Source organism: Elaeis guineensis, chromosome 11 (assembly GCF_000442705.2).
Source record: "Elaeis guineensis isolate ETL-2024a chromosome 11, EG11, whole genome shotgun sequence".
Lineage (NCBI taxonomy): Eukaryota > Viridiplantae > Streptophyta > Magnoliopsida > Arecales > Arecaceae > Elaeis > Elaeis guineensis.
The window spans coordinates 106,919,000-106,930,138 of NC_026003.2; positions in this window are offsets into that span (position 1 = coordinate 106,919,000).

The following is an 11,139-nucleotide window of genomic DNA, read 5'->3' on the forward strand; positions in this document are numbered from 1 at the left end:
GTGGCTTTCCCCCATTTCTTTGTCGGCATTGATTGACTATATATCTAACATCCTGATAGAGGAAGGATAGAAATCACTTATGGCGTATGTTGTCTGGTTGCTCTAGTAAGTCGGTAATAAAAAAATATGTAATCAAGCAAGCTACGGTTTGCTTCAAGTAATTCAAAAGGCTTATGTGTTGTTCAATTCTATTGTTTTGATTGGTATACAAGATAGAGATGCTCCATGCAGGTACTAGGGTAGCCGTCCTTAATCTTATATCCTATCTAATTTATCTAAATTGCGATCGTGACAACCTCCTCCTTTCCGTGCACTCAAGGTAAAATTTGATGCCTCTGCATATCCAATATAGCGACTGCTAGATATATGATAAGGAATCATAACACTATATTGCTGCAAGCATGGGGTAAACTTTGTTGCCCTCGTTGATTTCTTTAGCTAAGTTGATTGTTGCTTGGCAAAGAGTGCAGACTGCAGTGCATAATTTGAATTCATCCCGTATTTGCTTAGAGAGTGATTCGGCTATAGTAATTTTATGACTTAATGCTCTCTGTTTGCAAAACTATCCATATATTCCATTTCTTAAAAATTTATTGAGTTGGAAGCAAGCTAACTTATATTTCAAAGTAAGATTGAGCACGATTATAGTGTTAGTACATAATTCGATACGATAAAAAATAATATATCGGTATAAGATCGATATATTATATTTCATATGGTAGTATGGCGCAATACGATGGATCATGCTTCAAAGTATCTCATATTTATCGAGAAGCAAATTAAGTGGCAGATTATATGGCCAATAGAGCTTTTCAAGGTGATTTTCAATGGAATACGGTGCCTGTTAGGGATCTGTGCTGTAGCTTCTTGAAGCAAATGGATATGAGATTAGTTTTGTGCGACATAAGTGAATCTCCACAGGGTGCTCATCATTTATGGCCTCTCTTACTTTTGCTGGCATCTGTGGTTATTGTCTGGATTTATCTACATCAGGTTCTTTGTCTGTTCCAACGTTGGTGTTGCTGGTTTATGGTGCGAGCTCTTAGTTTCTTACACTGCAGTTTCATTTATGGCTTGCTGCACTGCAAAATCAACTTTACCAGGCAACTATGTACTGGTTTTTATGTCATCTTATACTTTCTTTTATTTTATATGTTCTATATGTCCTTACAGGGCTGAGGCAGGGGTGTATATTGTCACACCCGCATCTCGAATTTAAATTAAAATAAAACTGAGGACGTGATCATCGCATACCTACAAAATAGTAAATTTATGAGCATGCACTCATGACTTTCAATCTAATAAAAATTTTAATATAATATTTAAAATAACATATTCTAAACAGTGATAATAACAAAATAACTAACTATTGCATATATCAATTTCAACTCTAATTTTATAATAATATATATTAATTTTATATAACATCATTATATACCTACTATCTCAGGAGATAACCATCTACTGCAAATCGATCTCACTTTCTAGATAAGTTGGCCCCAAAACTAGTCCTAAAATCTGAAAATAATAGGTGAATATTTATAAGTTTCACGGCTCAGTAAGTAAAGATGTATTTATAAAATAAATTTAAATCATAATGATATACAACTCAAATGCATCATACAGAATGTGATATCAATATAATCAGGATTAAGATTATGTAATTAAGGATATTCGAGATGCAATCTTATGTCACTTCTTTATAATATGAAATCAGTAGATATGATATGAGTCCAATATATACCTAATTCATAATATTATACTTAAGCATGGATTCTCATTTTTTTTAGCTCTACAATCCTAACTGTGATGCTATGATTACCCCATATGGCAAGAGATTTCAAGTCTATGATATCTCCCATAGTGGGGATCTCAAGTCCACGATATCCCCATGGAGGAGATCTCAATTACCACGATACCCCCATAGTTGGGGTCTTAAGTTGAACATCATACATAGTAAGATTGAGAGAGATGATACATATATTAATAACTATATATAATTCAAAAGTTTCTTTTCTTTTCGATGCATCTTTTATACGGTTTTGATACAGCTTGATATAGCTATGATACATCAATGATATATATATTTCAATAGGCAATAATCATGATTTGTTAAGTTTGATCTAATCATAGCATGCAACATTAATCAGTTCACTTATAAATCTCGATTCATTGATCAATTATTCATAACATATAAATTTATGCATCATTAGATCAAAAATCAACTAAAGTGGTTCACATCATGTCAAGAAGATGTACACAACAATTTATACACAATCAATTTTGAATTGTCTACCATAGTTTATGTCATTTCAATTGAATTAGATGATTCTCATTTGATTCAAATGGATCATAATAAAATATAAGTATTACTTACAATAATTTATATCATATTAAAAGATGATCTAAATATTTATTTAATTCAAATTAATTACAAAATGTAAATGTTACTTATCTCAAAATTGCTAATAATCAACAATTGACCACTTATTGGGGCTTTTTGGGACCTGACAATCCGCAACCATAGCTAAGTTAATAGGCTCTAATAAGATTTAAAACTAATTCCTAGCAACTTTTCCAACCTTCTTAAGTCTTCGAATTTCTAAAATTTTACTATTTTGAAGAAAAAAAAAGAAAAGAGAGGATACTACGACCTCTCCTCATCTTTTTCTTTCACAACAGCTACATTCTATCAATTATTTACCCTAGCTACACTCACCTAAAAATCCTCAAACTTTATCTTTAAGTCGACTCATAAGTCAACAATCCCTGGTTAAAATTTTAGATTAAATTACTCAATCAATATAGAATTAAAATTCATGGATTAATCCTAAGCAAAGTCAATCCACCCCCATACATAAAGCATCCATTTTTTCAAAATTTCTTTGCTACAATATTTAAAATTTCAATTTTTTTTATCTAATTATTCATTCCATCGTCTACTAACTAACTCATAATACAAATCTATGTATACAAGAGTTTTAACATCCAATATTTAATTCCTAACAAATTTAACTATATAACAAAAATTCTAATATCTACTTATTAATCTTTAATTAAAATCAGTCCGAGCAATATAAAAGGATGCTTAATCATGCATGCCCTGATGAAGAGCTTCCCCAGCAACAGCCACAACCACCAAAGCAATAATAGGGAAGAAAAAGAAAAAGAAGGGAAGAGAAGGAGGAAGGAGAAAGAAAGAAAGAGGAAGAGAGAGGGAGAGAGAGGTATCTGATTTTCTTTTTCTTTTTTTTTTCCTTTTCTTTTCTGATTTCCAATCCACTCATGTATAAATGCGCGTGCACACATGCACATGCAAAGAAGAAAGGAGAGACAAAGAGACTCTCCTCTTTCTCATTCTCTTTTCTTCTCTCTTTTTTTCTTTTTTTTTTTTTCCTATTTTTCAACCCACTCACACACACAGATGGAAAAGGGAGAACTCGAGGTGTCAGAGAGTGAAAGAGAGAGAGCATAAGAGATAGAGAGCAAGAGAGAGAGTGCTAGGGAGGGAGGAAAGCGAGCGCGAGGGAGAGAAAGCGAAAGAGAGGGCACAAAAGAAGGGGTTTCTGTTGGAGTTGAAACAGGGAAGGGGTGTTATTTTTCTTTTTTTTTTATTTTCCTTCCATTAGGTTATACGTGGCTACCCCACGGTTGGCCACAGGTCCAGGACATGCAGACCCCAGCATGGCACATGAAGCAGGCCTTGAGTCGGGCTTATTTGGCTCCGGATAATCTTTTTTGGTTTTAGTTGCAACTATCTATGATAGCGTATCAGTGCTAGGAATGAATTCTTATCATTTGGTGTTTCGGATATGTGCTGCCTCTCCTTAATCAGTAAGATTGTGTTGCTCATGTTGTGAATTGCTCTGTTCTGATTTCTACATCTTGATTCATTAAGTAATATCTCCAGTATTTTTTTATCACTATTGATGAGTCTTTTATCCTGTCGTTCTTCTATATTATATGTCTACTTTCATCTGATACATCTTATGTTTCAAAAATTCTCTTTTTATTTATTATGCTGATAAGTTGGACTACAGTTGATGGAACTAAAAGTTCTATGTGCTGGGTTGCTATACAATCTCACTCGGAGATGTATATCGGTACAAATTGGTGGTTTGGTACTATGTGAAACTAGCTGCAGGAAGACTCTTTTTTATGCTTCTCTCACTAGAAATTTGATTGCTTCTATGCTCTTCTAGGATAAATGCTCTCTTTTTTTTTTTTGAATAAATCAAATTTATTAAACCAATGTAGAATGAAAACAACCGTATGAATCAAAAAATAAAAATATTAAAAAATATAACTAAAATATTTAATGAGGTTATCTAAAATGTAGTTTTCATGTAATTAATGATATATATTACCATCCAATCTGCAGTATTTTTTATTTTTCTATAGATATGTGTGACTTCAAAAGACTGTAAGATTATCTCCATTTTTCATTAATTTTATCGAAGTAGGTGAGAACCAACCTCAAATGAATTAGATCCAAATCATCATTTAGTGGCTGTCATAGAATCTTGTTTAAAAATAATATGAGTTGTTTCAAGAATTTTGAAAACATACGATAAACCTTTTCATACAGCTTGAAGTTCGGCCATTGGCACTATAGTATTAAATAAGCCAATCTCACCTGCCGCAACCAAAACTCCACTAGAATCTCTTATCACAAATCTAGCACCAGACAGATCACCATGATTCACTACACTACCATCAATTTTAACCTTCACCTACTTCACCAACGGGAGCATCCATCTTATCTTCCTTATTTGGGGTGTGCAATGTATATGGTGCTGGCTGCTTTCTGCAGCAGCCGTGATGTCCTTTTTCAAACATATCTACTCCTGACTGTACGTTTGACATGCCGCACCGGGATCCATTGCCGCGTACTTTCCACGTCACATTCGTCTAGCATGATTCCCAGTGGTGGATTATGTTTTCCGCTTTAACCTAAAATTTAACTGCTCATGGTTCTCACAAGCTGCATTGTCACTTCTTCTGGATGGGCATACAATTTTTGGTGGTTTTAACATCTGGTACTTGCGAGGTTACCGTACAAGATTCTGTTTCTTAGGAGGTTCTTTTGTTTTATCACTGCGGCTCCCTTTTGCACCGTAATCCTGCTGCACGCACGCCTGAAAAAGTTGCAATGCTTTGTGCGTTAAAGGTTTTCGTAACTTCTACTTCTTGCTTGTAACAAGTGAAAAAGCTTGCAGAGCAGCAAATTGCCGGCTTCACCAAACATCTGCTGGTTAGGGTTAGGAAAGCTACTGTCCTCCCAGAAGCAGCCCACCAAAATTCAAACATGAAACCTATTGCGGCCGATCCTCTCGTCGCTTGATCGTCGGGAACGAGCACCTGCAAAAGGAAGTCCGCACTGACCGAAGATGACTCCGGCGGAGAACCTCCAACGGTCAAGTCAGAGAGGAGACTGGGCAATAGTGAAATGAAGACAGAGAGCTCAATCGAGAGAGAGAAAGAGAGGGAGCGAGCCTGGAAGTTTTTTCGGACCGCCCGCAGCACTGTTGCCTCCCCCAATATATATAGTGGAGCGTGGTATGACGCCGTCATTAATGGCGTGGACAATTGAGGAATTGTCAATTCACTGTAGAATGTCAGAGCCACCGTAAAGATGTCAACTCGCCGTGGGGCCGTCAAATCACTAGGGTTGACCATGCCATAGGCGGGATAATGCCGCTAAGCGGTAGCATCACATGCCGTTGTCAGGACTGACAGCCTCTGACGGTAGTACGGCGCCTGGAGAAGCCATCCGACCTTGGATCGGTGGCCAGCCGAGGGGCGCCGGGTAGAGCTTCGGACTCCTCCTACGGTCAGTCGGGCACGTCGCGGGAGTCGGGCACCGGACCCCCTGGTGCAGTCGGTCGGTAGGGCAGAAAGGGTCTGCCCGACCGACGTACCTTCGGTTGGTCGATCGGTCGGTCGGCCGGTCAGTCGGTCGATCGATCGATCGGTCGATCGATCGATCGGTCGGTATACCCCAATAGTTGCCCCCCCACTCCTGAGCCTGACGTCGCATTAGCCCGCGTCACCACGCAGGCGAAAGGAGTGGATTCCTTGCTGCGTCCTGGATCGAGTTTGCCGATCTCACCGACAGATGGTCCGGTCGGGTCGACGTCAGACGTCCTGTTGTTCGATGATGGGACGTCAAACAATCTGGTGCCAAGCGATCGGGCGCCGGACGACTCGGTGTCAGGCGATCGGATGCCGGACGATTCGGTGTCAGGCGGTCGGATGTCCGGCGCCTTTTGGGGAACGCAAATCGCCGCCCAGCGCTGGTTCTGGGAGCGCGGGGCGCTGTCAGGCGTCCCATCGGGAACGCGAATCGGCGTGGGCGATTTAATTCTGAACCGCGGCCCTTTCGCCACGTGTCGGAGGTTGTTGGGCTGGCGTCCTTCGCATTAAATGAAGGCGGTGCGGCCTTCCCGGGATGGGCGCGCCGAACCACCGGGCCGAAAGGGGGGCCCGGATGCCGCCAAGTGTCACCCATCCGAGGGATCTCGGTCGGCGCAGCGTCATCTCGACCATCGAACGGCCCTATATATATAGGGCCACTTGTGCTGGAAGCTCCATTCTTGACGATTTGCTGCGGAGACTCTGCCCAAGTGGTTCTTCCATCGTCGCCAGCGGCTGCCTCTTCCCCCACTCTCGCAGGGGTACACCTGGGGTTCGTGATCCTTCCCGTTTTGCCGTAGTTTTCCTTTAAACCTTCTTTCCTCCCTCTTCTCCTTCTTTGGTCTTGCCTTCCTCTTGGTTCTGGTGTTATGGCCGGGACCTCATCTCAGGGGGCTCGGTCGGAAACCCGACCGATGACCCCCAGTCGACTCCGAAAGTTGTGGTTTCCTCACTTTCGGGATCGAACGTTGATCGGCTTTGGGATCAGTATCGTATCCCGGAGCAATTCCAACTTTCGCCCCAGGGTCGGCGGTCGGGTTAACAACCCTCTGTCGGGCCTGGTGGCACTGTACGTCGAGGACCTCCGGGCTGGTCTTCGACTTTCGATTCCGGAGTTCGTCCGGAATCTGCTGGATTATTACGGACTTTGTCCGGCGCAACTGGCGCCGAACTCTGTCCGGCTAATAATCAGCTTCGCCTTGTTGTGTCAGCTTCTGCCGACCAACCCTCGTATCTCTCTCTTTCGGGCATTTTTTGTCCTCGACCCCACCCTAAGGCCCGAGGGTGGTGGCTCTTCAACCCCCGGAAGGGCCTTTCCTTCATCACTGGCCTTCCATCGTCCATCCACGGGTGGAAGAACCAGTTTTTCTTTGTTTCATCTTCTTCTCCTGGGGCTTCCCTTCTCACTGGGGCGTGCCCGAACCGAGGCGAACGAGAACAGCCGGGTGGAGGCGGACGACCGGGAGGACTTCCACCGACTCAAGGACATGTCGGTCCCGAAGCAGAGGGAGCTTGTTACCGAGCAAGCCCTTATGACGCTGGCCTGAGCTTGGTCCCCCGTCTAGGTATCGCCCGATCCATCGATTGTCTTTTCATTTGGCATTCGTTCTCGTGCCTATATTAAGATTTCTGTCGGTATCGCAGGGACACCGCGAGGATGAGGCCGACCGACGCTGAAATCCAACAGTATACGGTGAGGAAGAGGCAGGCGTCGGGGGTCGGACCCTCACGATCGCCGAAGAAACCCTCCACAGCGACGCCGACCGTCGCGGCGTCGGCGATCGATTAGTCAGAGCCGGTGATCGCACTATCGGCTCGACAGTGCAACCGGAGGAAAGGCCGGTGGAGACAGCGGCTGAAAGAACGTTGGCGGCTTCGCTGACGGGAGTGGCGTCGGATGCAGTTCGGGAACCCGAACGCTATCCGACGGCGTCTGCAGCTGCAACGGGGGGTGCTGCGTCAAACTCGAGCATCCCATCCTTACCGGATCCACTGGCTGGGGTGGCCGATCGGGGAAAGCCCCGATGGACCCCGCTGACGACACAAGGTCGGGGAGTCGCACTGCGGCGTCTGGCGCTCAGTTCCCCGAAGGAGCGTCGGCACTGGCCGACCACAACCTGGCCAGGAGGCTGTGCCAGGGGATTCTCCTCCCAGCCGACGTGGAGGTGCTGAAGTCTCGGCAAGTGATCGAGATGCTATCTTCGTTCTACCCGACTATGATCGGGGTAAGTTCCACTTCGCCTCCTCTTTCCTTAGTATTTTCATTGTTTCGCTTTCCTGACGTAACGCTCACGTCGGCAGCTGATCTACACCATGTCCGAACTTAAGGCCGGATACCAGAGGTTCGGGAACGTCCGGGCGGCTTGGAAGGACAGGGCGGCGGCTGTCGAAGCCGACAGGGCGATGCTGGTCGAACACTTGAAGCAGTCGACCGACCGGGAGGCGAAGTTGGTGGACGAGATCTCTCGTCTCGGGTCCGAGCTAAAGTCGGCCCGAAAAGAAGCCAAGCGCAAGGGTCGGACTGCGCACCGTCTGCGGTGCGAGCGGGACGGCGTCGCCGCCGAGCTCCGGGCGAACGCGAGCAGCTCCGGTCAGCCTGGAGAGTCTCGCCAAGGCCGAGGAGGACTTGTCGATTGCCCAGGCCGATGCCGACATAGCGAAGGCAGAGGCGGAGTCGGCGAAGGGCTCCCTCGATCAGGCAGAAGCGGAGGTGAGGTCGGCGAAGGAGTCGGCGAGTCGGGCGGTGGACGACTTCCGTGGCTCCGACCGGTACCGAGAGGAGCTATTGGAGTCCGGCTTTGCATCGTACGGGTGGGGTACGAGGATGGTCGGGACGCAGTCCAAGCCCTGTACCCAGAGCTGGACCTCAGCGGTATCGTCCCGCCGGGGGTCGAGGACCAAGCCACGAAGAGATGGCCGACCCGTCGTCGGGAGGCGTCGCCGTGGGGGAGAGGCCGTCCAGGAACAGATTGCCAAGGGAGAGACGCCGTGACTTCCGGCCAGGCCGCGACCCGTGATCCGGCACCGACCGCCAGTCCATCGCCGACCGACGATCCTGTTTCGACCGTCGACCCAGTGCCGATCGCGGTGGACACACCGGTCATCCCCGAGCTTCCGTCAGTCGAGGAGATTGACTCGGAAGGATGATCGTGGCCTCGTCCTCTTTTGTCGTTTTTGTTTTTCTTAGAACACTTGTAACCGGGCTTCGGCCCGATTTTGTAATCGAATGAACTTAAGAACTTTTTAGTTTCTCTTTCGACTTCCTTTTCCTGCCTGCTGGGATGTGCTTGTAATCGCGGGGTCATAAGGTCGGAGGGAGCAGCCTTGGCGTGCCGTATTAGGGCACCCAATCATCACGCCGGGTCGTTAGTTGAGATAGTCGGCGGTTCAGTGTGTGATAAGCAAGACGAACCCCGACCACCGATCGCCCATTTTAGGACCTAGACCGAACATCCGTCGTTAGGCCGCGAACCAAACGCCAGAATCGAACGTACATCGTCCTGGCGTGGGTCGGAGGTCGACCGACTTTAAGGCACGAGCGCGCTGAGTCGGCCGCACTGGCGGAGTCGAAGGTCGCTTGTGGGGGAGGAAAGTCGACCGGCTTTTGGGCGCATCCCGATGACCCGAATGTCGTCCGATGTGATCGGTCAGACTACGTCTGCTGTATTATCGCACGCAGTCGAGCGTCTGGTCGGGGCGTCTGGTCGGGAAGGCGATGGTAAGTCGAGTTTTCCTCACCCAGACTTTGGTCGAGCGGTTGTGTGGCGCCGTGTGACAATCGATGGTAAGCCGAATATCTCCCGACCGTCTGTATCTCGGTCGATGAGTCATGAATGCGACAATGGTCGCTTCGCATGATAGACGGTGGTAAGCCGAATATCCTTCGACCGACCGTAGCTCGGTCGGTAAGTCGCGACGTCGGCCGCGTAGGCGTTACGTCTTTCTTTGGTCGGGGCTCAGCGGTAGGTTAGCCGATCGTTTAGCCCGAAAGTTCGACCGTAGGAGCGCTAACTCCCGTTGTTGTGGGCGATTCGGCCTTCGTGAGCATCTGATGTGTCGTCGGCGATCGGGCCGTCGATTCCGCGTGGACATTAAGTCCGAGCCAGGACGTCGGGACTCGGCCTTTTTGGCGAGCGCCGATCATCAGTCGAAGAGTGAAAATTCCGAACCTTGGAACCGATTTTGCATTCCAAACGAATAGGTACAAAGCTCATTGGTGATACAACTTCAAATTATCGGCATTCCAGGTCCGGAGAATGGGTTTCCCTTCCAAAGTTTCCAGTCGGTAAGCCCTTGGCCCGTAGGTGTCCGCCACCATGTAGGGCCCTTCCCAGTTCGGAGCCAGCTTCCCTCGTTCTAGGGGCTTCGAGACTTCTGCCTTTCTCAGGACTAAGTCCCCAGGCCTGAAAAGCTTTGGCTTGACCTTGGCGTTGTAATACCGAGCTACCCTCTGTCGGTATGAAGCCATGCGAAGTTGAGCCTGGTTTCGTAGCTCGGGGAGGAGGTCTAGGTCGGCTCTCCGGCAATCAGAATTATCCGGCTCTTGATACCGCTCGATCCTGGTGGATGGCAGCCCGATCTCGAGTGGTATCATCACCTCCGTCCCATAGGCTAAGCTGAAAGGCGACTCCCGGTCGGAACGCGAGGGGTCGTTCGGTAAGCCCACAGAACGGAGCCCAGCTCGTCGACCCAGAGGCTTTTGGCTTCATTTAGTCGGGTTTTGAGCCTGTGTAGTATGGTCCGATTGGTCACCTCGACTTCGCCATTGGACTGCGGGTGCCCGACTGAAGTCAGTCGGTGCGTGATGTGAAACCTCGCACAGAAGTCTCTGAAGTTTTGGTTGTCGAATTGTCGTCCATTGTCGGTGATAATGGTATGCGACAATCCGAACTGAAGATGATGGATTTTTGGACGAAGTCCTCCATCTTCCGCTCGGTAATCTGTGCCAGGGGCTCGGCCTCCACCCACTTGGTGAAGTAGTCGATGGCGACGACTATGAACTTTCTTTGGTCTGATGCTGGAGGGAAAGGACCGAGAATGTCGACCTCCCACTGAGCGAAGGGCCATGGAGCGACAATAGGGGTGATCTGGCTGGCCGGTCGGTGTTGTACGTTGGCGTACTTCTGGCATGGTTCACACCTCCGGACCAACTCAGTCGCATCCTTCCTCATGGTGGGCCAATAGTAACCCTGCCGCAGGACCTTGTAGGCTAAGGATTTGCCC